General features: G+C 36.7%; 1 protein-coding gene across 24 annotated transcripts in view; it reads left to right on the top strand.

The window, feature by feature from the left end:
• The window catches only part of CELF2 (CUGBP Elav-like family member 2), a 632,079-nt gene that overhangs the window by 435,422 nt on the left and 173,971 nt on the right, over nt 1–22,686 (top strand). The gene's annotated exons all lie outside the window — the stretch shown is intronic.

Genomic DNA, 22,686 nt, shown 5'->3' with positions numbered 1-22,686 from the left:
AGTAGCCAGTCCCCTTGGTGGGTTTGCTTTCTATTTTAAAGATGCCTCTGCTTGTTCCTACCATCTCCGGTCTCCTTAGGGGTTTGTATTTGAGATGCCTGGCTTTTTTTTCCTTTTTTTTTTCTTTTTGGAAAGATGCTAAACAATTTAGCAGCCCCTGGGGAAAAGAGCGCCTATTGAGCTGCTGTCTTCCTCTTCTCCTTTTTAGCATGCCATCTTAGAAGCTCTAGTCACCGCTCACAGAGAAATCTTGGGCTCTGCCCAAGGTCATTCATGAGAGCCCCCCTCCCCCCATCTTCCCATCCAAGGATGACTGAGCTAGGCCAGAATGAAATACTGTTTCTCAGAATTGTAAGGTGTCAAACACAACTTTCCACTCTACATTTACCTGTCCTCCTCCCCCTCCCCACCACACACTCACATACACACCCATCCACCCATCCGTCCAGTGTCCAGGTGGGAATAATCCAGCCAGCTCTAACAGGAGGAAGACAAAGTAAGGTACTTTGGGATTCCTCCAGGGGCAGCATTCAAGAAATGGTGCCTTATTTCTAGATTCTTAATTTCTCCCTTGAGGTTACATTATAGGCTGTAGAACTAGTCTAAGAGCAGTTGCCTCTCTGAGTGGTAATTTTTCTCTACCTTTTATTTCATGCACTTACTATTTCCATCCCTATTTTAAGATTACCTTCTGTGCAATTTTATATCATATTTATTTGACCAGTGGAGATCTCAAAGCAACTTAGAAACAGTAAAATTCTAATGTGTAAAGGTTCCAAAAAAGCTCACTTTTTGGAGGCACATTAATTCTTTATTAATTGAACTATTTGTATTTGTAGCACTCCTGTGGCCCAGTATAATTAACACATCTCCTATAATGCAGCAAGCAGTTCCATGATCACTGACAAGATTAGGCCCACAATTTAATGGGCCTACACTATTGCCTCCATTTTGCAGATGAGTGTGACAGAGACCCAATGGGTTGCTTTTTTATGACCTGTTTTTATGCTAGGAAAGTGTTTGTAAAATTGTTGTAAATGGATCTTAGTAAATTATAAAACTATCTTATTTTCATGTTGTTCTTTCTATTTTAGGCTTTTTTTTCAATTTCTCTATTTACTCAGTTCATTTTTCAGTCTATTTCTTCCTCTTGGACACATGACTCTAAATTTTGCTTGTACAGTGTTATGCAAGTCACTCATCACATTTATTTGTTAAATTAAGAACCATCTTTTGCTTACCCATCTTTGTAATTCTCCTTTTTTGGTTACTGATTCCCATAGGCTGCTAGTTCATTTTTGAGGCTTTTTTAAAAGTCTCTTGATCCAAAAACAAGATGTGACTGGTGTGGTACATATTGATAATTTGAGCCACTGTAGCTCCAAAATCTCATTAATTCCAGGACCAATTAGGATTAAAATAGAATCCATAGTCTAATTTAACCTTGATCTATTACAATTTAGAACTTGGTTCACAGACTCACCATTTTGATTGGACTCTCCCAATCATCATTTAACAAGCATTTATCAGATATTTGCTAGATGCAAATACAAAGAATGAAACAAGCTCTATTTGCAAGAAACTCACGTTTTCTATCCCCATTAGAAGTGAGAAGAATTCTCTCATAAAATGCCAGTTGTTGCCACTGTCCTTTGCTAAAATTTCTGTCAAATTCTCAGGCTTAGGTGTTTAGATTGCACATTAATCCAACCCACAATAATATCATGGGATGTAGTTGCAGATCATTTCATTCAGAGCTTAAAATTCAATAGGTCAGATCCAACCAGCAAGTCCTCCCAAGTTTCATATCAAATGCAACTTAAAATAAATGGGTCTTCAGGTGAGACCCATTGTGTAAAGATTTTCATTTTATTTGTAGCAATATTTGTTGCAATGGGATTTGACTTATTAAATAACTTTAAGGGGATACTATCCTTTAATCTTATATACACATGTGTTTATATATATATATATATATATATATATACACACACATTAATTCCATCTTCTTTTCTGTGAAATTCATGTACTTTGGATTAATTGCCAATTCCAATAGAATATAGACTCTAATACTCTATTGGTCCTGAATTTTCAGTGGAATATCAGGAAAGGGAGGGAGGGAATATCAGGGGGAGGAGAGAGGGAAAAGAAGGCACTGTGCAAAGTACAGGAGATATAAATGCAAGCAAAAAAGAAAATACCTTGGGGCATCTAGATGATGCAGTGGATAGAGCACTGGCTTTCTAGTCAAGAGGACCTGAGTTCAAATTTGACACTTAATAATTGCCTAGCTGTGTGACCTTGGGCAAGTCACTTAACCCCATTGCCTTAAATAAAAAAATTTAAAATTTCTTTTTAAAAAGAACACAGGATGACTCAAAGTATAAAGCAACAACAACAACAAAGAACTCCTGCCCTCAAGGAGCTTACATTCTCGTGGGAGAAGAGTACACACAAAAGAAGAGAGGGTTAAATTGCCAGGGATGTGACCATATTTTCCTAGAATTCCTATCAGATCCCAAGACTGGGAGTATTTTGACAGATTTCCTCCTAAGTGTGATTTAATTTCTATAGGTAATGAACCTGGGCCGATTTATTATCTGATCCATGTAAATACTGCCTATGAAAAGAGAAAAAGTAATGTTGTTATAGAATCTCATTGATTCCAGTTTCTCTCATTCTCTCACTATGAGTTCTGTGGTAATAAAGAGTCCACAAATTGATCCTTTTGCATAAGTGAAGCAGGCTTATGAAATGGGCTCAGATATACAGTTCAGAGATGGATAGTACTTTCAGGGACCTTTTGTTCTAATAGGAAATGTAGAACATAAAAATGAATATAATTTTAAAAAAATTTCTACATAAGAGATATAAACAAAAAGATGAGATTTTGGGGCAGAAGTAGAGCATTTCTGTGTGAGACCAAATTGAGAAAGGGGAAGAAGAAAGGAAATACTTGATCAGAGGAGATTTTGCTCCTATATGAACTTTAAATATTTCAGGAGGTTATAGGAAGAGGAAATAGCAGGAACCAAATTCACAAAAGTAAAATTGTACATAGACCATTACTGTCAGGGTGAATAGTCTAATTTAACTAAAGCTTGAAGTAGGTAAAGAGGAATATAATAGATGGGGGTATAAAATATCAAGATAATTAGGTTAGGCTTGATTCAATGAGAAATAGTTATTTCTCATAGAAATAGAAGATATTTGAGCTGAGAAGTGACACTGAGCAAGAAATTTAGTAATCCCTTTGGGCCTCAGTGTCAAATGAGGGGTTGGATAAGATGGCCTCTGAAACTCTAGATCTGTTCACCTCTACGCAGCATCATATTTGAAGATTTCCCTGAAAGTAAAAGACAAATAGAGAAGAGATCAGTTAGGATGCTAATGAGGGACTGGACTAGAATGGTAGAAGTGGGAACCAAAAGGAGACAGATACAGGAGATAGTTTAGAGATTAAATAGGATGTGATATACAAAGGAAAGAGAGGAGTCACATATAACCAAATTTTCAGCCCAAAGTCACTAGTAGAATGGTGATACTATTAATAGAATTGAAAAATCATCAAGGGGAGGCAGATTTGCAGAGGAAGGTGGCTTCAGATTTTGATATATTAAGTTTGAAGTGTTGGCAGGACACCCCAGCAAAGGCAGAAACCAGAGTCCAATAGAACATAACAGAAGATATATTTGGGGGTGTTGATAATTGAAGCCAAAGAAGTCAATGAAGGTAGAGAAAGAAGATGACCAAGGATAGAATCCCAAGGGAAACTCACTTTTAGGGAGCAGAAGAAGAAAGCAAGAACAGAGTGAAAAGAGAAGAAGAGAAGGGGAACTATAAGAGTATGGTGTCATGGGATCTATGGTTGATAAGTTCCAAGGAAGAAATCAGTACCGTTATGATGCTGAGATGTCAAGGGAGATAAGGGCTAAGAAATATGTTGAATATAGAAAGAACTTATCAGTGACCTTCAAAAGAGCAGTTTGGGGAGAGAAATGTGAGTGGAAACCAGATTGCAAAAGAAATTCAACAGGAGTCATGTGCTGGGAGGCTGTAAGAAATGTAGAGAAAATGGTTAGATTCCCCTTTAGAGATGTTTCATGATAAGTCAATAAGAACACCTCATGTTTCTGCAATGCATTATGGTTTTCAAATTTCTTTATAGGTATGATCACATCTGTTTCTCACAGCACACTGTGAGATAAATGCTATTATTATCCCCATTTTACAGATGAAGAAACTAAGACTTGGAGAAAATTATGACATGCTAATGGGTCATACAGATCATAGGAGTCAGGGGGAGGGTTTGAACACTCCAAGTCCAAGAAAATCAGTTCCTCAAACATTTCACAGAGCATATGTATTTAATTCTATATATTTTTCACCTCTCTGTCAGAAAGATAACTTTATGAGCCATCTAGTCTTTATCTCCATCTTTGTTTTTCTGCTCAAAAATTTCAATAAAAAGAAATTCTGTAACTGCCTTTTATGTACCCCATTCTAATGTCTGCAAAACACAAAAATCAAGAAGTAATTAAGCAAAATCAAATTATCATTCTCTTAATTTTTTTATTTGTATATCTATTTTCTTCCCAACAAGTTTCTCCAAGTCAGGGATCATATTTTATATTGTCATTCATTCCACAACCCCTAGTAAAGATAAAAGTGTTTAGTAAATGTTTGATTAGTCTAACTGTCCTTTGTAGAAATATGTAAGTTATTAAGTTATTAAATATCATTCTCGATGTTCTTCTAGCATGGAACTGTAGAAAATATACTGGCTCAATAGTGAGAGGTTCTGGTTTCAAATCCTAGTTGAGCTTTAGTTCTCATCTATTAAAAAAAAGGGCCTATAGATTTCTAGGGGGCACAGTAGATAGAGTATCAGGTCTGCATTCAGGAAGACCTGAGTTCAAGAATGTGACCTCATCCTCATTTTCTTCTTTTTATAATTGAGCTAGAGAAGGAAATGGCAAATCACGCCAATATCTCTGCCAAGAAAACTCCAAATTGGATCATAGGCATGACTGCGAAAAAACTGAACAACAAAAGTAGTTCCTTCAAGTTTTAAATCTAAAATATGCCACAGTCCTCTCTGATTTCACAATCTTTTTTTTTGCAATAAGAGGTCATCTTCATGTCACAATAATTTGTTTCTCTTCCTTAATTGCCCTGGTCTTGTCCCTATAATACATTCACACTATTTACTTCTGCCTTTTTCTCTAAGTGAATCAAAACTATATTTCTTCTCTAGGGTTCCAGAAAACTTAAAAGGAATGTTCTGTGGTGCAGATACTATAAGTTCTTATTTTGTATGTGGGCCTCTCTAAAGGCCAGAGGTTAAGTGACTGAGTTAAAATCACTTACAAAGAGTGATTTTTTTAAAAGACCAAGGACTTATGCTCCCAGTTTAATGACTTATTGACCATGTTGTCTTGTTTCTTTGGGGGCCATTTTTATTGGCCTAAAGAATAGAGAGATATGTGAAATCCATATTGTGTATCTTTAACTTCCAGAAAAACAGATTTCTTTCTCTTTGCAAAGTGCCATTTCAGTATATGGTGTACATTTAGTGATTCATTGCTTTTCCTTTCATTTTCACAAGGGACCAAAATATAGCTATTTTGTGACAGTAGCTCCTTCAATGATTGGGGATCCATGAAAGAAATGTCATGTTTATCACATGTATTTTACCCTAGTAAAGGGCTTCATTGCCACCCACCTGGACAATTGTAAGAGCTCCCTAACAAGCCTTCCTGCTTCCATTAAGCTTCCTTATGCAAGGATCTAGACCAGTCAGTCCTGTTCTGAAAGTCTTCATAGCTGTCTCCTTGCTAGTGAGTAAAGTTCAAATTTTAAGAGCTATTATTAAAGTCATTCTGCATTTGGTTACTCTTCTCCCTACCAACTCAGACAAATCACTTGCCATCCACCTTAAAAGTCCCACAATTTTTGGTAATAGTTTTGTTGTTCCTTAGGCTCGGAGTGTTCCTTGGATTTTATTTCTCCCCAGCTCCAATGCTGCTCTCTCTTTAAAGATGCTTTTCTTGATCCTCACTAAGGAATGACCTTTTTTCTATCCCAACTTCATTTAACGCTATTGTTCTCATATACTTCATTATAATATTGTATTATATTTGTATATCCTCATACTCTCTCCATTAGACCACAAACTCCATGAGGACAGTAGTACTATGGGATCATAAGATCATTTAAGCTGAACTTATGATAGACAGTGGTCTACTTCACTTGAGAGCCTTAAGAAAGGTCTCCCCTCTCATTACTCAGAAATAATGTCTGAATCCTCCTCCCTCTACAAAAGTACCCAAAATGAATAGATTAATAAATATTATCTAGTTGTATTGCTGAATTATTTAGCCAATTTCCTTTCAATCTTGAAACATTTCTCTCTTGAGGATCCATAGTCAAAATAAAATATTCTATGAAAAAATTCTTATCTTAAACTCCCACTAGGCAAAACCTTAACATAAGATAGGTCCTTTTTGTAATAGAACCCAGGCTAAGTACCCAGGAAGGAAAAAAGTCATAGGTGAGCAAGAGGTAGAGTAGGAAGCACTAAAATGGGAAGTTAGGAAGGTGCCAAAGACCAACTTTATTCATTTCACAATTTTGCCTAAAGCTAGACTGGTAACAAAACACTGTTATCTTCTTAGAAGATTTTTACTAGGTATAGGAGGGGAAAGGAAAGGAAGAAAAGGAAGAAAGATGGAAAGAAAGAAAAAAGAACTTTTTTTCTTTATCAGTTCTAATATTCATTATTCCTGAAAAATGTCAGAAAATTCATATAATGGGAAAGAAGAATAGGTACCCTTCTGTTTAAGAGATGCAGTCTCCAATTCTGTAAGTAACAGAATAACAAAGATACTTAAGTAGCTAAACCAGTTGTATTTTCTGTTGTAGACATTTGAGAGCATGGATCCCCTGTCTGCATATCTTGATAATGATAGTCTCTTCTCTATATCTCCTAGAGTGTGCCCAATTGCATAAATCTGTTGTAGTAGCATACAGGAGAGGTGCCAGCGGTGCTATTCATCTTGTGACATTGTTTTACTATTGGAAGAAGATGCCAAGCATAAAATTTAGGGAATTTAAGTTTATATTTCATTTTCCCATCTTTTGGAACAATTTAAAGGACCACAGGGGCAGCTGGGTAATACAATGAATAGAACACTAGTCTTGGAATCAGGGAAACTTGAGTTTCTTGAGTTCAGATCTTCTTGAGTTCAAATCAGACACTCAGTAACTATATGACCCTTGGTCAGTTATTTAACTATTTGCCTCAGTTTCCTCATCTGTAAAATGAGCTGGAGCAGCAAACCACTCCAGTATCTCTTCCAAGAAAACTTCAATGGGGTCATGAAGAGTCAGACCCAACTAAAACTATTAAACAAAAATAAAATTGGGACTATTTATATACAAGAGCGCTTCTTTCATTATGGATGGGAACTATGTGGCACCAGAATGAACTAACTGAAAAAAAATACCTTACTGAGAAAATTCAGTTCTTTTGTAATAGTAAATAAGCAAATAATTTTAAATGGCGGTTTAAATTATTTGACTTTGGACCTTCGACCATGCCTGATAGATAGATAGATAGATAGATAGATATAATTGGACCTTAGATTCTACCCATTATAATTGTTATGTATAATGATGATCATCATTTTATACAGTGATCATAACTGAGGAAGTTTAAATAATACTTAATGTTCCAAATAGAAGGATTCTCTTAAGTATTTTCTGAGCTGTTTTTGAGATACTTTCTTCTACCTTGGTGAATCAAAGAGGTTCCTATTAGTGATAGACCTGATTTGTCATTAACTATTTGCAAGACTGCATTTTGGTCTAACTACACTCTTCAAAAGAAAAAGTTACTTCAAGGCTGCTCAAGCTATTTTCAGTTATTTCCTAGTTTTAGTTCTGGGTTGGACTTCAGTAAGCCATCATTTTACATATAAGAAAACTGATTCCTAAGGATGTTAAATTGACTGCCAAGGTCACAACATGCAAGATAGTAAACATGAAAGGTGGAATGTGATTTCCTTACAACTGCAAGTGCCTTCCTTCTCAGATTACCTCATGTTCAACTACTTTTGCATTTATTGTTGTTCATTCACTTTATATGTATGCTTTTTATATTTTATATGTATTTTTTTTGTTTTCCTAAAATGTAAGTTCATTGTGAATAGAAATAATTATTTTTTATATATGTATCTTCAGGATCTAACATCATTTCTAGCATATAGTGGGGACTAAATTGTAGCCAGACCCTTTGATTCACACTGTTAATGTTAAAGCAGCAAACTGTGACAGAACTCTGGTTGTAGACTGAGAGACTGTTGCTGTGGCAGAAAACTTCAATAAGAAGTAAGCCACAGTCCCATGGCTTAGAGCAATTTTGCTTTCTAAAACAAATTTTACAGGTTGATGAAGAGAGGAAAACTAAGCTATCTCACTAGCTCCAACTTCCCATGAAGTTCCAAGTCTACCAAGACCTCTTTGCCTTTTCAGATGAATACAACCCATTTTCTTTACCTTAGAGTCCATCCATCTCCAGTTTATGAAGGAAGTGCATTGTTTGAAAGGTGCTCAACCACGTGTTTATCTTCAACCAGTCAGCTCTGAAACGAAAAGTGGGTCGGAGAGGGCTGCAGCACTAACCAACGCCCCTTTATTCTAAAATACATTTGTGTTGCCTGAGAGCTGCTTCAGCCTACATAACAGATCCTCTCCTTAGCCACTTCCTCTTTAAAACCAGAACTTATTTTCCTAGTAAGATGCTTATGTAGATTGAATAAGGCATAGGATAGAGAAGGTTTAGAAGTATTTATTTCATTTTCCTTAAACTTTGCTTTTGTTTGGATCATATAAAGCTGCCATGGTGGGTTTGCATTTCTGTGGTGTTCAGTGCAATTCAATTAAACAAACATTTAATAAGTACCTAGCAATCTTTCCTTTTGAGAAACTTGAATTGTACAGGAAAGAGGGGAGGAACACTTGTCTGCACATAAATACACAGTATTCAACAGGACACAAAATAGTACATTTCAATGTCAATTAGATAACTCCAAATATTGGGAAGAGAGATCAGCCTATTTGACCCCGGGCAGATCATTTCATTGATCCTCAATTTCGTCATATGGATTTTGTTTTGCAACTTCTTAATGTATTGAATACATGACTTGAGGGAACTGTGGTATTCTATGAAACAAAAGGGAAAACAAAGTAAATTTCTGATTTGAGGAATAGCCAGGACAAAGGGATGGATATTGGAAATGAAATATCAGCTATAGGGGAAGGAATAGATGGAAAAATCAGTTCAACTGGAATGGAGAATCTATGAAGGGTAGTAGGTTGCAATGATGGACTTAAAATCTAGAAGATCTTGGATTCAAATCTTACACCTTATATTTAGAAACCATTTGACCCTGGGCAAGTCCTTTTCAGTCTCTATCATACTATTTTTCTCATCTGTAAAATGAAAGGCTTAAACTAGAAGGTCCTCCTAACTTTTAATCCATGATCCAAGAAATAAAGTTGAAAATTAGAGGGAGTTAGATGGTATCAGGCCAAGAATTTTGTTATTCTAGAGGCAATAAAAGCTACTGAAGATTTTTGAGCAAGGGAATGGCACAGATACATTAGTATTTTAAGAATATCAACTTGGCAGCTGTACAGGAGATGGAGAAGAGAAGGGAGCGGCTCAAAGCAAGGAGACCAAAATAACTTAGTGTTAAATACCTTGTAGAAAAAAAGATATGCAATCACAGAATTATAGGATTTTAGAATCAGAAGGGAATTTTCAATGGAAGCTCCTCCCACAATTATTGTACAAGAATCCCTCCTCTACCATTCCCAATAAGTAGTCATCTAATCTAAAGTTGAAGACCTCTACTAAGAGGGAAACCACCTTCTTCCAAAGCAGGTCATTTTACTTTTAGGCATTTTAAATTTTTAATTATGTTTTTTAGAGTGAAACTAAATTCTCCTGTCTGAAATTTTTACTCATTACTCTTTTTTCTGACCCCCAAAGTCAAGTATAATAGGTTTAATATATTCCCAAATATCTTATCTTCCCTAAGTTGAACATCTCTGATTTCTTTAGCTGTGTTACTTATATGGTGTGGTTTTGAGAGCATTGAGGATGTAAGATTTTGTTTTAGAGGTTTACTCCCTGTCCTCCTTAAATACTGATATGGCAGATCTTTGTAACATGAACTTCCTGTTTCAGTTTTAAACTGAGTATTTTATATTTTGAGGTATAATGCTCACAAGGATCAAAAGCCACGACTTTAGTCCTTGAATCTTTGGTTTCTTCTCCTACATTCTGTAGTTCCTAGTAGGTTTGTCAATGTTGTTTACCAAATATTAATTGGCAAAGCATCTGTCAATATTTTGCTTACCAAAAATTAATAGGCCTATTAAATTAATCTTTCAACTTTACTTCTTCTTGTTCAATCTGTCCATTTCATCTGTGAGGAAAAATTGTTTCATTCTTTTTTATTTATATATCCCCAATGCAGAGAGACTAGCATACAGTAGGTTGTTCATTTAATTAATCTTGTAGATACAGTGTACTTTTTGGAGATTGTATAAATCAGTGGAACTATGGGAACCAGGAACTATTAAATACAGACATTTGAAGCTAACTAGAAGCAAAGTTAATTTGCAAAATTATGGAAATACTAAATAAAAGTGATCATTAGCATGACCATTGGCTACTCAAATGGAAAGACAAGACATTCCACAATCCATTAAATGGTTTAATTTTTTTTAAATCTATTTTCTAATAAAATTAAGGCAGGGGTAAAGAATGATGATTGAGTAAAGAGAAAAAGTTGAGCAAGGGCTAGCTTAATGCTCCATACCTGTGATATGGTTATCTGCTGTAGCTCTATAGGAGATAGTGGCATATTGGGTTTAGCAGATTTGGACAAATGAATTGTAAATGATTTTCTGACCTATTTTGTGTACCTCACTGTGAAATCAATTACATATCACATTTCTCAGGTTTAGACAATAAAGAAATTTAAAGAGGGCAAGGCTAACTATATGTATTAAAGAATATGATTCTTCAAAATGTGATGATTTTTCCAAACTTAATTTGATTGGTAGGAATTCTGGGGGGAAGGGGCTCAGAGAATAAAGCATGTGTAGGATGATGGCTATAATATACTTGGATTTCCCAAGGGGCAGGTATAGAGGTAGCAAGCTGGGCTGACTGCCTCTGTAAATGGAAAAGGGAGCTTAGTTAGCTGAACAGGGGCAGGTTATAATGGTAAAAGCTAATGGGTCAGGGAGAAAAGGGGATGACAATTGAAACACCACAGGAATTGGAAGTGGGATCAATATTTTTTCACTCTCTATGTAAATGACTGAGAGGAAGGTGTCCCTAACCTGGCATCCAAGTTCTGGCATGAGTCCAAATGGGAGAAACTCTTAGGACAGATGATCAGAATGAAGGGCTTAGCTGAATATAATCTCTTCATTATCATTAAAAGTGTATAAATTGGAATTTGAAAGATAATTAAAGGGATTCAAAAAGAATATGCACTTGTGTTATTACTCAGAATTGACTAGGAAAAAAATCTGATGCATGTAAATATAATTGGGGATGCTGCCCTTGCAGGGCAGACTCTCCCATCTTGAGCTGTCTAGTCTCCAGTTACTTGTGCATTGTTAGAGGTTCCTGCTAGCTAAGGCCCCATATTGTCAGCATTTTTCTTCCCCTAAGTTCTCTTTGGTGCTAAGATATTTTCAGAGGTCACATGGCAACAAATGATAGAGAATCTCAGTGATGGACAACATCTGAGGGACAAAGTGGAAGAAGGTCCTAGGTCTAGCTGTGTTCAAAACTGTATCATGTTTGCCAAACTTTAGAAATGAAAGTGTTGAAGAACAAATAATTTGGCATTTTTATAGTTTTTTTTAACTTTTAAAGGCCACTAAGAGGCCACTGTGCCCAGTATTAGGAACTGTTATTGAAGACACATCAAGGAGAGGCAGACATTCCGGAGGAGAACATCATGAATCACAAAGGTCCAGAAAAGCAAGCCCACATGGAAAGGTCTAAGAGGGTTAACTTAAAAGGTCCAAGAGCCCTGGGTCAAAAGAACGTAAAGGAGAAAAGGTTTAGCAAATAGAAAAATAGAAAAATTGTGCTCATCAGAAAAAAAGGAAAGTTAGAAGGAGTAATGATTGAAGTTTGCAAGATGCTAAAGTACAGAGAGAGTGTGATATATATATATATATATAATACATATATGTATTATATATATATATATATATATATATTTCTAGAGATATAAACCCTGGGACTCTCTTGCAAAGGTTGGAACTCTTTGAAATAGCAGATAAAGTCTAGAGTTAGAGCCAAACTTTTTACAATCAGGGGTTGGTGAACTTTAATGAAATTACGCAAATTAGAGAACCAGGAGTTAGCAATTATTAGTGGTTCTTATTTAGAAGAAAAACAACAGCAATAATAATAGCTAACAATGCATTCATGCTAAAATGATTAACAATAGTAATGTTGTTCGACAATACAGAGGCTGAGTGACTTGCCCAGAGGGACACAGCTAATAGGTCCCTGAGGTCAGATTTGAACTTGACTCCAGACCTGGCACTCTCTCATCTGGGCCACCTAGCTGCCTCTGTGAGGAGTTTCTATGGATGCTTTAACCTGAATGTGTTAACTAGTTTCTATGTAGCTTCAGTACTTTCTGGGCTCAAAGCCACCTTCAAAACCCTAAACCTCATTGGCATTGAGTTGAAGATTCAGAATCAGATGTATCCTAAGATATTTGCCAAAGCCCTGGGTCAAAATGATGCGATGCTGAAAAGATGCTTAGAGAAAGTTGCTATTAAGGTTTCACAGGCTAACATCCTTATTTTGCCAGAGCACAGACCAGCTGTTGTGATAGATGTCTTCCCAAAATATTCTGCCTTGGAAGAGTTTCCTGAGTGCATAAAAATACAGGTGAAAAAAATTAACACAAGAATAAACCTCCTCACTTTTTATGGAATACCCCTGATATTCAAAGGGAGGGGAGAGAGGATTCATTTAAGAATCCCTGAGAGAATGAATTCTATGAATGCTTTATTATACCTATAATGAAAACAGAGAGAGAAAAGGAGGGGAAGCCAAGGGAAATTAAAGAAAGCGATCTACTTAAACCTTTTTCCTGGTCATTCTCTTCCTTTCTGTCATTCATTCTACCTATCAGTCAGTTAATCTGTCAATAAAATTCACTGAGTGTCTACTACAAGCAGACCAAATGTATTGTGTGCTAGGGAATACAACAATAAAAATGAAATAGGCTTTACCCTCCAGAAACTTATATTCTATCCAGGGAAATAGCATGTTAAGTGCATACAAAAGGAATACAAGGTGATTTGGGAGATGATGAGGCACTGGCAGCTGGCCCTGGGAATCTAGTGGCAGACACTTGAGTTTTGAAGGGCACTAGAGATTCTCAGCAATGGATTTGAAGAAACCCAGGGGGTGGGGGATGGGGATAGGGTGATCAGCAGACAGCTGGTAGAAAAACCACAGAGAAAGGAGAGAGGTAAAGAGGGCGGAAGGAAAAAAGAAAGGAAGGAGGAAGAGAATGAAGAAGGGAGGAAAGGAAAGAAAGACATAAAGGAAAAAGATATGATAAATTTTTAATGCCTGCTATCCGCCAAGGATTGTGCTGTTTTATAAATATCTCATTTGATCCTCATGATAATCCTGACATAGATGTTGGTATTATGACTCTTAAGTTACTAAACCATGCATACCTTTTATCCCAACAATGCAACTTCTAGGCCTATAACCCCCAAAAGATCAGAGGACAAGGAAAAGAACATAACACATATTTTTTTAAAAATTTATTGTAGCTCTCTGTGTGGTAGCAAAAAAACTAGACTAAGGAATTGCCTTTCATTTGGGGAATGTTCTGTTGGTATATGGAAGGCTGTTTTTTCCAGTTGTCAGTTTCATTTCTTCTCCTGGTTTCTTTAATTTTCTTCTTACAAAAAACTTTTTAAAATTAATATAATCACAATCAACCATTTTACCCTTTAGGATCTCCTCCATTTTTTACTTGGCTAAAAATTTTTCATTTAGCCATAGTTGTGCAACAATACCTCTTTCCATTTTCTCCCCCACCCCCAATTTTTTGTTTTAATGATGTGACCTTTTATATTTAGGTCATGGATCCCTGTGGAACTTCTCACCTATCTCTTATGCTCCAAGTCACCCTCACCACAGTATCAAAGAGAGGACTGAACATATGATATGGAAGATTTAACGCTGGAGTTATTTATAATGATAGGGCAAGGGGCAGCTGCTGGCAGACCAAAATAGCCCCCAAACACATTTCATTCCTCCTCTCAAAGTATCACAGTAACTAAAGACATTCATTAAAATATACAATAGCAATGATATCTAATAAGGAAAAAAAACAGTGGTTATTACCAAGAATTCTAGCAAGGTCCTTTTGTATATTGTTCATTTAATACTACTTAGAAGCAGAAAAGTATCTAAATCTTATCTTTCATGTTGTTCCATAAAAGTTCACATTCAAAATTGTTTCTGCCTTAAAAAAAAGTCAAAATGAGCTTATTAAAAAGAGGATGTGAGACAAAATGTTTGCATGAGTTAAAGAAAATCAATGAAAACAGCATTGCTTAATTTATACATTTCCCCTGCTGTGCTGGAAACACAATTTTCCCTAGCATTTCCATTAGGCATAAGCACCAGAATTTAATATTGACTTTAAGCTAGGAGGAAAACAGACTGGCTTCATTTCTACTCTCCAGACTGAATGCAGCTCATTGGTAGTGTAAAGGCAAATTGGGTTTTGAAGAGGCTTTAATTTTTAATCATCTCTAAGATGTTCATTAGTGGCCCAGGTAGGTAGGTAGTTCTATTTTACACGAAACACTGATTCTTTCTGTTTTTCATTAAGACCCCATATTAACTTCATCTTGGAAAGGATGCTAGTCAGTTTATAAAGGGTTAAGGGTCAGACTTTTTGTCCACCCACCCAAGTCAATCCGTTGAATGAGATCATATGCTTTGAAGACCTTGGCAAACCTTAAAATGCTCTATAAATACCATTACTATTAGACAAAATCTAAATCAATATAGGTAATTTTAATGAGCAAAGATAATAACTATAACAGTAACCTTATAATTGTGAGGGAAACAAAGATCTGAAAAAAAGATGATTCTTTGGGGATAAACTAAAGTCTTTGGTTTTGTTATGTGTGTTTTTCTTTTTAAGTGTAAACTATTATTTTTGGAAGTGCTGCCCATACTACTTCCCTTCACTTGCCTTCAGTGCAATTGAGTAAGAGACCTGGGTAGAGCAACAGAGGAAATGCATTTTCCATGCCCAGTCTTCTATCTTCTCTCCTGCCAACAAGGCTGCTGATTGTACTGTTCATTTTGTGAAGTGGACATCTGTCTAATCGGAACTGGATTGTGACCACCAGTTCATTTCACACAGGCCACCACACAGCTGCCAGATGGTAACAGCTCTTAGCCACTTTGCAAGTCCAACTTGGGCTGTGTTCAAACCTCGAGGTAAAAGACCCTTCCCTCACTCACTCAGAACCAATGAATCCTCTACAAAGGAAATGCTTCCAAGAATGGAGGTCTTTTTAATCTCCTGGAAGAAAGAAAAGGACTTTAAGGAAAGGTAGCGCATAAATTCAAAACTAATTTTTTTTATCAGGTCTTTTAGGTTTTCGTCTTCACCTAATTACTGTCTAATCTCTACTCAGGAGTGCACAGTTTTTAAGTGGGACATGTCAGGCTTTTACTCTGAAGATTAAACTCCATGGCAAATAAATTCGTGCCAGCTTAAAGGGGGAAAAGAAGGTACTCCATCAAATGGTAGTTTGATTGTTTAATTTAGGATAACCAGGAGTTTGAGAGCTCACCAAAGAATTTTAGGAAGACTATAATACAACATGGAGAAGGAGAGAAAATATTCTTATAAGCTTTCCATTCCATTAGATCAACTAAATGATAAATGAGTATTTATTTATTGCTACCTGTGCAGTACCAACATGTTTTCATGGGGAAACTATTTCCTTTTTCATTTTTTAAACTCAAGAGTTAAACTACATGATTTCCCCTTATCTCCCATCTGGAAAGAGAATTGTCCTGTCCTCATTTTCTAGGTAAAAAACCTGAAGTACACATTGACCTTTTCAAACATGGCTGATAATTCTAGAAAATATAATTTTAAAATCTGACACATTCAGTGGAGCTTTTACAGTTCCTGCTCCCCTGTCCCAAATCTCTTATATAAATGTAATGGTGCCTCTTAAGCTTGGATATTATGACATTATCTCCATTTTTCTTCTACCTGTCCTTGCTCAAATAAAAAAAGAGATACTGTGTAAGGGCAATAATAAACATAATTATTTATATAATGCATTAGCCTTTACAAAGTGTTTTCTTCAAAACAACTCTGTGAAATGAGTAATTTTACAAACAAGAAATTGTGCTCACAAAAGTTAAGAGACTTGAAACTGGTATATTGCTGGTAAATTTGACTACTTACTGTGTACAAACCTTAATCAATCTATAGTTAAGTTATCAGAGATGAAATTTGAACCCAGATCTTTTTATTCTCTTGTTGCTCAGCTTGTTGATTTGTTATGGTTTGGTAGTTCAGTTGTGTCTGACTCTTCATAACCCCGTGGACCATAGCACTCCAACACTGTCCATGGGATTTTCTTGGCAAGGATAATGAAATGGTTTGCCATTTCCTTCTCCCACACCATGCTAGAGCCAGAGCCCCAGGTACACTTTGAAAATCTTTTGAGGTTTAGAATAACTTCCTTTTCCTTGGTCTTTCACCTAAGGTCCACTCACTTTGGTGAATAGCACACCCCTAAAAGTGATTTAACACCCTTATTTTGCCATGAGGCAACAAAGAGAATGAGGCAATCAGATTGATTTTATAAGTGGTTGGATTTTATCCACACTTCAGTTTTGACAACCAGGTCCCTTTCCATATAGTTCTTTCAAAATCTTCACCATCATTTAAGCTTTCTTCCAATCATTGATCACATTGATCATATGACCATAAAAGTAATGTTGCCAGGATGCAGATATTAACCATGTCACTTCTCTGCTCAGAAAAACATTAAATGACACCCTTTTATTTATTCAGTGGCTCCTTAGCTTGGCAGTTGAAGTTCTCAACCAGGTTTTCATCTCATGTCCTATTTCATCTCTATTGCTGGTAAAATTCATCTATATTGCTGGTAAATTTGACTACTTACTGTGTACAAACCTTAATCAATCTATAAACATTTAAGTATGCACTATGTACAGAAATTGTGCTAAACCTTATCCTAATACAAAAAAGAGACAAAAGGCATCTGCTGCCCTCAAGAAGTTTACAGTCTAATGGGGGGAAACATGCAAATCTTTATAAACCAAGCAAGACACATACCAGAAAAATAGGAAATTAACTTGAATTAAGAGGGGGTTGGGAAGGATTTCTTCTAGAAGATGGGATTTTAATTACAATTTAAAGGAAGCCAGTGAGGTCACTAGATGGAGCAGAGAAGATAGAATTTTCCAAGGAGGAAGGACAGAGAGAAGAACTAAAGCTGATCTTCCACAATTATTAATCATTCACTGGGACAGACTGTCATGTCTAGGATGTACCTTTCCCCATACCTCCCTTCAGAATTTCTATATTTTTTCCATGGATAACCCCAGATTCTTCCTATTTTGGAAAGTGGATGTTAATTATTCAATCCCAACATTACCCTCTCCTTATTCAGAGATTCTTATAATTTTTTTGTCTGAGGTGTCCTTCCACCCCTTCATTTCCTATTATGTATTTTTCATCTCTGTGTTCATATGATATTCTACCAATAAAATGCAAATTCCTTGAGAGCAGAGATGCCTCATTGTTGGTTTTGCATACCTTGATCACTTTTGCTCATAACATCTATTACTTGGACTGTCTTCCCCTTATTTCTACCTGTTATAAATCCTACCCATTTACCAAAATTCTGTCCTAAAGCTATTTGTCTATGAAATCTTCCCAGATCATTCTCCGTGGCAGTGGTGATACCACTTACCTCTAATTCACTTCTTAAACTATTGCCCATTAGCTTTTTAAAAATATATATTTTAACTTTATTTCAACATAATTGGTTTCCTTTGTAATTTTATACATTTAAAATTATTATTCCAAGGAGTTCATAGCCTTACTTCAGCCTTCCAGAAGAATCTGACACACACACAAAAAGTTTAAGGGCTACTGTTCTAACTTCTGTAAGCATATTTTGGTGCCTAGCATGCTATTTAGAATATTGTTCATTTGTTTCAATTGTGCTTGACTTTTTACGACCCCATTTGAGGTTTTTTGGGACATAGATACTAAACTCAGATCTACCTCACTCCCCCAACTGTAAGCACAATTCACTAAGTCCACATTTGATGTGTGTGTGACTCTTCTTGACCCCATTTGGGATTTTCTTGGCAAAGATACTGAAGAAGTTTTCCATTTCCTTCTCCAGCCCATTTACAACTCAGGAAATTGAGGCAAAGTGGATTAAGTGACTTAATCTAGCATTTGAGGAGTAATGTTGTGGAATTAATCATATCCACAAGTAGAATGGAGTTTCTCACACCAACACTGCTCTATGGCACTGGCTAAGCCTGTTGGCTAATGGCAACTAGGCCAGGGCCAGTCCCACAGCTAGTAAATGTCTGAGGCAAGATTTGAATTCAGGTCTTCCTGCCTAGGCCCAGGAATCTATCCACTACATCATCTAGCTGCTCACTTTTCATGTACTGGTCTATATTATAACTATTTATGTATACAATATATATTTATATATATGAAGATAAATATATATATATATACATTCATATACTATCTTCCCTTACTAAATTATATATTCATTGAGGTCAGAAATTATATCTTATCCATATTTTCAATGCCAGAATTGTTCATCTAGTCCTTTACACAGAGTAGAGTTGCAATAAATCTTAATTGAATAAATGAAAAACACTCTTAGAAAAGTATTTTCTATTTTTTACACGTGGTGATTTCAGAACATCCCACTCTTTTTTCACTTTGAACAATGAACACTTGCATTCCTAGGTCTTAGTCAGCGAGTTGGTATGCTACAGAGCGTGAAAAAAATATTGTTTCAGCTAGAGCAATGGGAAAAAAAAGAAAGAGAATCACTTTAGCATGTCATTGTAGTATGGAATGCTTTGACATTTAAATAAAATGGGGGTGGGGAAAGAAGAAAAGGGGGAAAAAAGTTCACTGTGTGTGGCTAGATCCTCTTCATGGCCAAGGCTCCTTGCCCTTACAGCAACTTGAATCTCAGCCAAACCTACCTACAGATGTGTTCTTTGGCTCAGGAAGTGCAGTCGACATAGCAGTTTTTAAGAACAGACCTATCCTGGCAGGGACTTTAACGTTTGAGAAGAGGGTAGTGAAAAGAGATGATGACCTAATAGGACTTAGCCATTTTCAGTCTCTAAAATCCTCTGTGCTCATCTCTGTCTGTCTGTCTGTCTGTCTGTCTGTCTGTCTGTCTGTCTCTCTCTCTCTCTCTCTCTCTCTCTCTCTCTCTCACACACACACACACACACACACACACACACACGGAGGGAAGGAGAGGGAAAGAGGGAGAGAGAGCAAGTTTATAAGGCTATGAAAACTTGTAAATGAAAAACAACTGGAAAAAAATAAGCCCACTTAATTGAGTGCACATTGGAGGCTATAAGAGTTTACCCTCACTGTGGAGTAAGATGCCTTAAGAAATCCTCTAAAGTTCATATGAGGCTTGCTTACAGTTTGGAAATGAATGGAACTGGGAAGAAGGTAGACATCCATCCCTAAGAACTAGAAGTAAAGGAGGTCAAAAGGAAAGAAATGGACATGTGGAAGCATGGTGAAAGGTGGGGATTTAAGGATATACACTACTATCTCATTTGATCTTCGCAACAACCCTTTGAGGCAGACACAGAGATCCTCAGAGACAAAGGTCACAGCCCTCCTTGTTGGGAGGCTCCTTGTTGGTGACTAGATCATCCTGCTTCTCTGGCTGCCCCAGCTGGGGACTGGCCCTGGCCTAGTTGCCATTAGCCAACAGACTTAGCCAGTGCCATAGAGCAGTGTTGGTGTGAGAAACTCCCTTCGACTTGTGGATATGATTAATTCCACAACATTACTCCTCAAATGGTAGACCACACCCTTTGGGAGATGTAGATGAGTGGGAAAGTTGGAATTAAGTCAATGGAAAAAATGTACTGTTTAGTATCAGAGGACCTAGGCCTGAGTTCCTCCCATAACTTTGCTAACTTATTACCTGAGTGACCTTGAAAAGGTATTCCTTTATCCATAGAAACAGAAAGGATTGGACAGAATTAGATCTGTGATCCACACTCATCTCTGCTCCCCAATGCCTCTCCTCAATTTATCCTATATATCAGTAATAAGTAAACTTTTTAGGTTTTTGAAATTTTTTTTTTGTATTTGTTTCTCCATTAACTAGCACAGTTCTCCTCCCATGGTGTTACAGAGAGGAATGAAACAAGCATTTTTAACTGATTACTATGTGCCAGATACTTTATAAATATTATTTCATTGACTCCTCACAACTCTTTGAGGTAGGTTCTATTATGTGGAAGACAAAACTTAAGTGTATTTCCCTGATTCACACAGCTAAGAAGTCCCCAAAACAAAATTTGAACTTGGGTCTTTCTACAAACCATTTTGTTGATATTGCTATTGAGTCATTTAAGTCATGTCTCTTTGGGGATCCTATTTGGGGTTTTCTTGGGGAAAGATACTAGAGTAGTTTGCCATTTCCCTATCTGGTTTATTTTACATGTGAGGAAACTGAGGCAAACAGGGTCACACAGCTAATAACTCTCGGGTTTGATTTGAACTTAGGAAGATGAGTCTTCCTGCCACCAAGACCTGTGCTCTATCCACTGCATCACCTAGCTGCCCTATTCATGCACCATAACACCAGTTAATAGAACTAGACCTTTGAATAAGTTATTATAGGGCACTTTCTGGTACACAAATTTCCTCTGCCAAAACAACTGGACCTTCTCTGCAACTTAGTCTTAGTGAGTCACATGCCTCATTGTCTGAAGAGGGCTTGAGCCCAGATCTTCCAGGCACAGAGTCCAGCCAGTTTGCTGTCCACTCTGCTCTTCTGACTCTGCCTTACAGAGAAAATACACTTAATAGATATTCGTTGAATGGAATGGCTTAACTATCACCAGTTTTTATTTTCATTGTTAAAATCCAGGTCTTGTTCTTTTCATTTTGTTGAGCATTTTGGTGGAGTAAAGTGGGGACAGCGGTAGAAGCTTAAAATAATATCTCTGGCCAACAAGAGTAATTTCCTTAATTTTCCAGCTTTTAATTTTCCAGCTTTTAGGAACTGCCACAGTGCCAAGAGGTTATTGGGGGTAGTCCTGGGTGAGGAATCTCTGCCAGACTCATGGTATTGCCTTGGAAGCTAGCTTGGGTACCAGTCTCCCACAATTGTGGCAATTGGTCTAGATTCCCAAAAGAAGAGTGGAATAAAAAGTCTCCTGTTCAAATCAGAAAAGTTCCTGCAGGGGGTTTGATATCTCATAATTAGATACAATTCCCACCTGCCTGTTGGCCAATGAATTCTTGAAACCATGGGGAAGTCAAAATTGTTTGTTAGCCATATGCTCTAGAAACTTTATTAGGTTATTGCAAAATGGTAAAAGAGCAAAAAGTCCCTTTTAAGATAATAACTACTTTTAATCAAACTTTTTTGGGCTCTTCCTTTTGAACAAAGCAATGGCCAGACATCTGGGTCTGCCCAGGATAGGAGTTTATGCAATAGAAAGGTAAAAAAATATATATTTTGTTAACTTGACAAAAGCATATTGTTCATTTGTTTTTAGCTCTTTGTGACCCCATTTAGGATTTTCTTGGCAAAGAAACTAGAGTGATTTTTCATTTCTTTCTCCAGCTGATTTTAGAAATGAAGAAACTGAGGCACACAGAATGAGGTAACTGAATTAGTTACCAAGCTAGTAAATGTATGAAGCCAGACTTGAACTCAGGAAGATGAGTCTTCCTGACTTAAGTCCTTATGCTCTATCCAATTGCCACATTGCTGCTCGCAGAAACATGTATGGATTCTGCTTATTATCAGTTTGATGACTCAGGACTTTTGCCGTGGCTGGGTCCCTGCAATATTATAAATTTGCTTGTCTTTTTGCAGATCATTATGTCTAACCCCGAAGGGCTAGTTAGAGGTAAAAGATTTTTATCTGCTCACCACCTATATTATACATATTTATTAAAAGCACATACATAATTTCTTTTTAAGGAGTCAGCTACCCTGCCTTGGTAACCCCGGGACCCTTCATGCTGTGATCTTGTCAGACTGACTTCTACAAGCTTGCCTGGTCAAGGCTCAAAATGGGATTTCTCCATGGAAACCCCCTGGATGGAGGAAGGGGCACTGGACAGGATACTTTATTCTGAATAGCTATCCTGATCCATGCCTATATAGAGCTGAAAGATAGGAATAACCTGCAGTTGAAATTACAAGCCACTAATCCCAGGTCCTTTGTATAATGAGTTTGTTTTTTTTTTGTTGTTGTTGTTTTTTGAA

Source organism: Macrotis lagotis, chromosome 7 (assembly GCF_037893015.1).
Source record: "Macrotis lagotis isolate mMagLag1 chromosome 7, bilby.v1.9.chrom.fasta, whole genome shotgun sequence".
Lineage (NCBI taxonomy): Eukaryota > Metazoa > Chordata > Mammalia > Peramelemorphia > Peramelidae > Macrotis > Macrotis lagotis.
The sequence above is the reverse complement of the archived record's forward strand: the minus strand, read 5'-3'. Positions and strand labels throughout refer to the sequence as shown.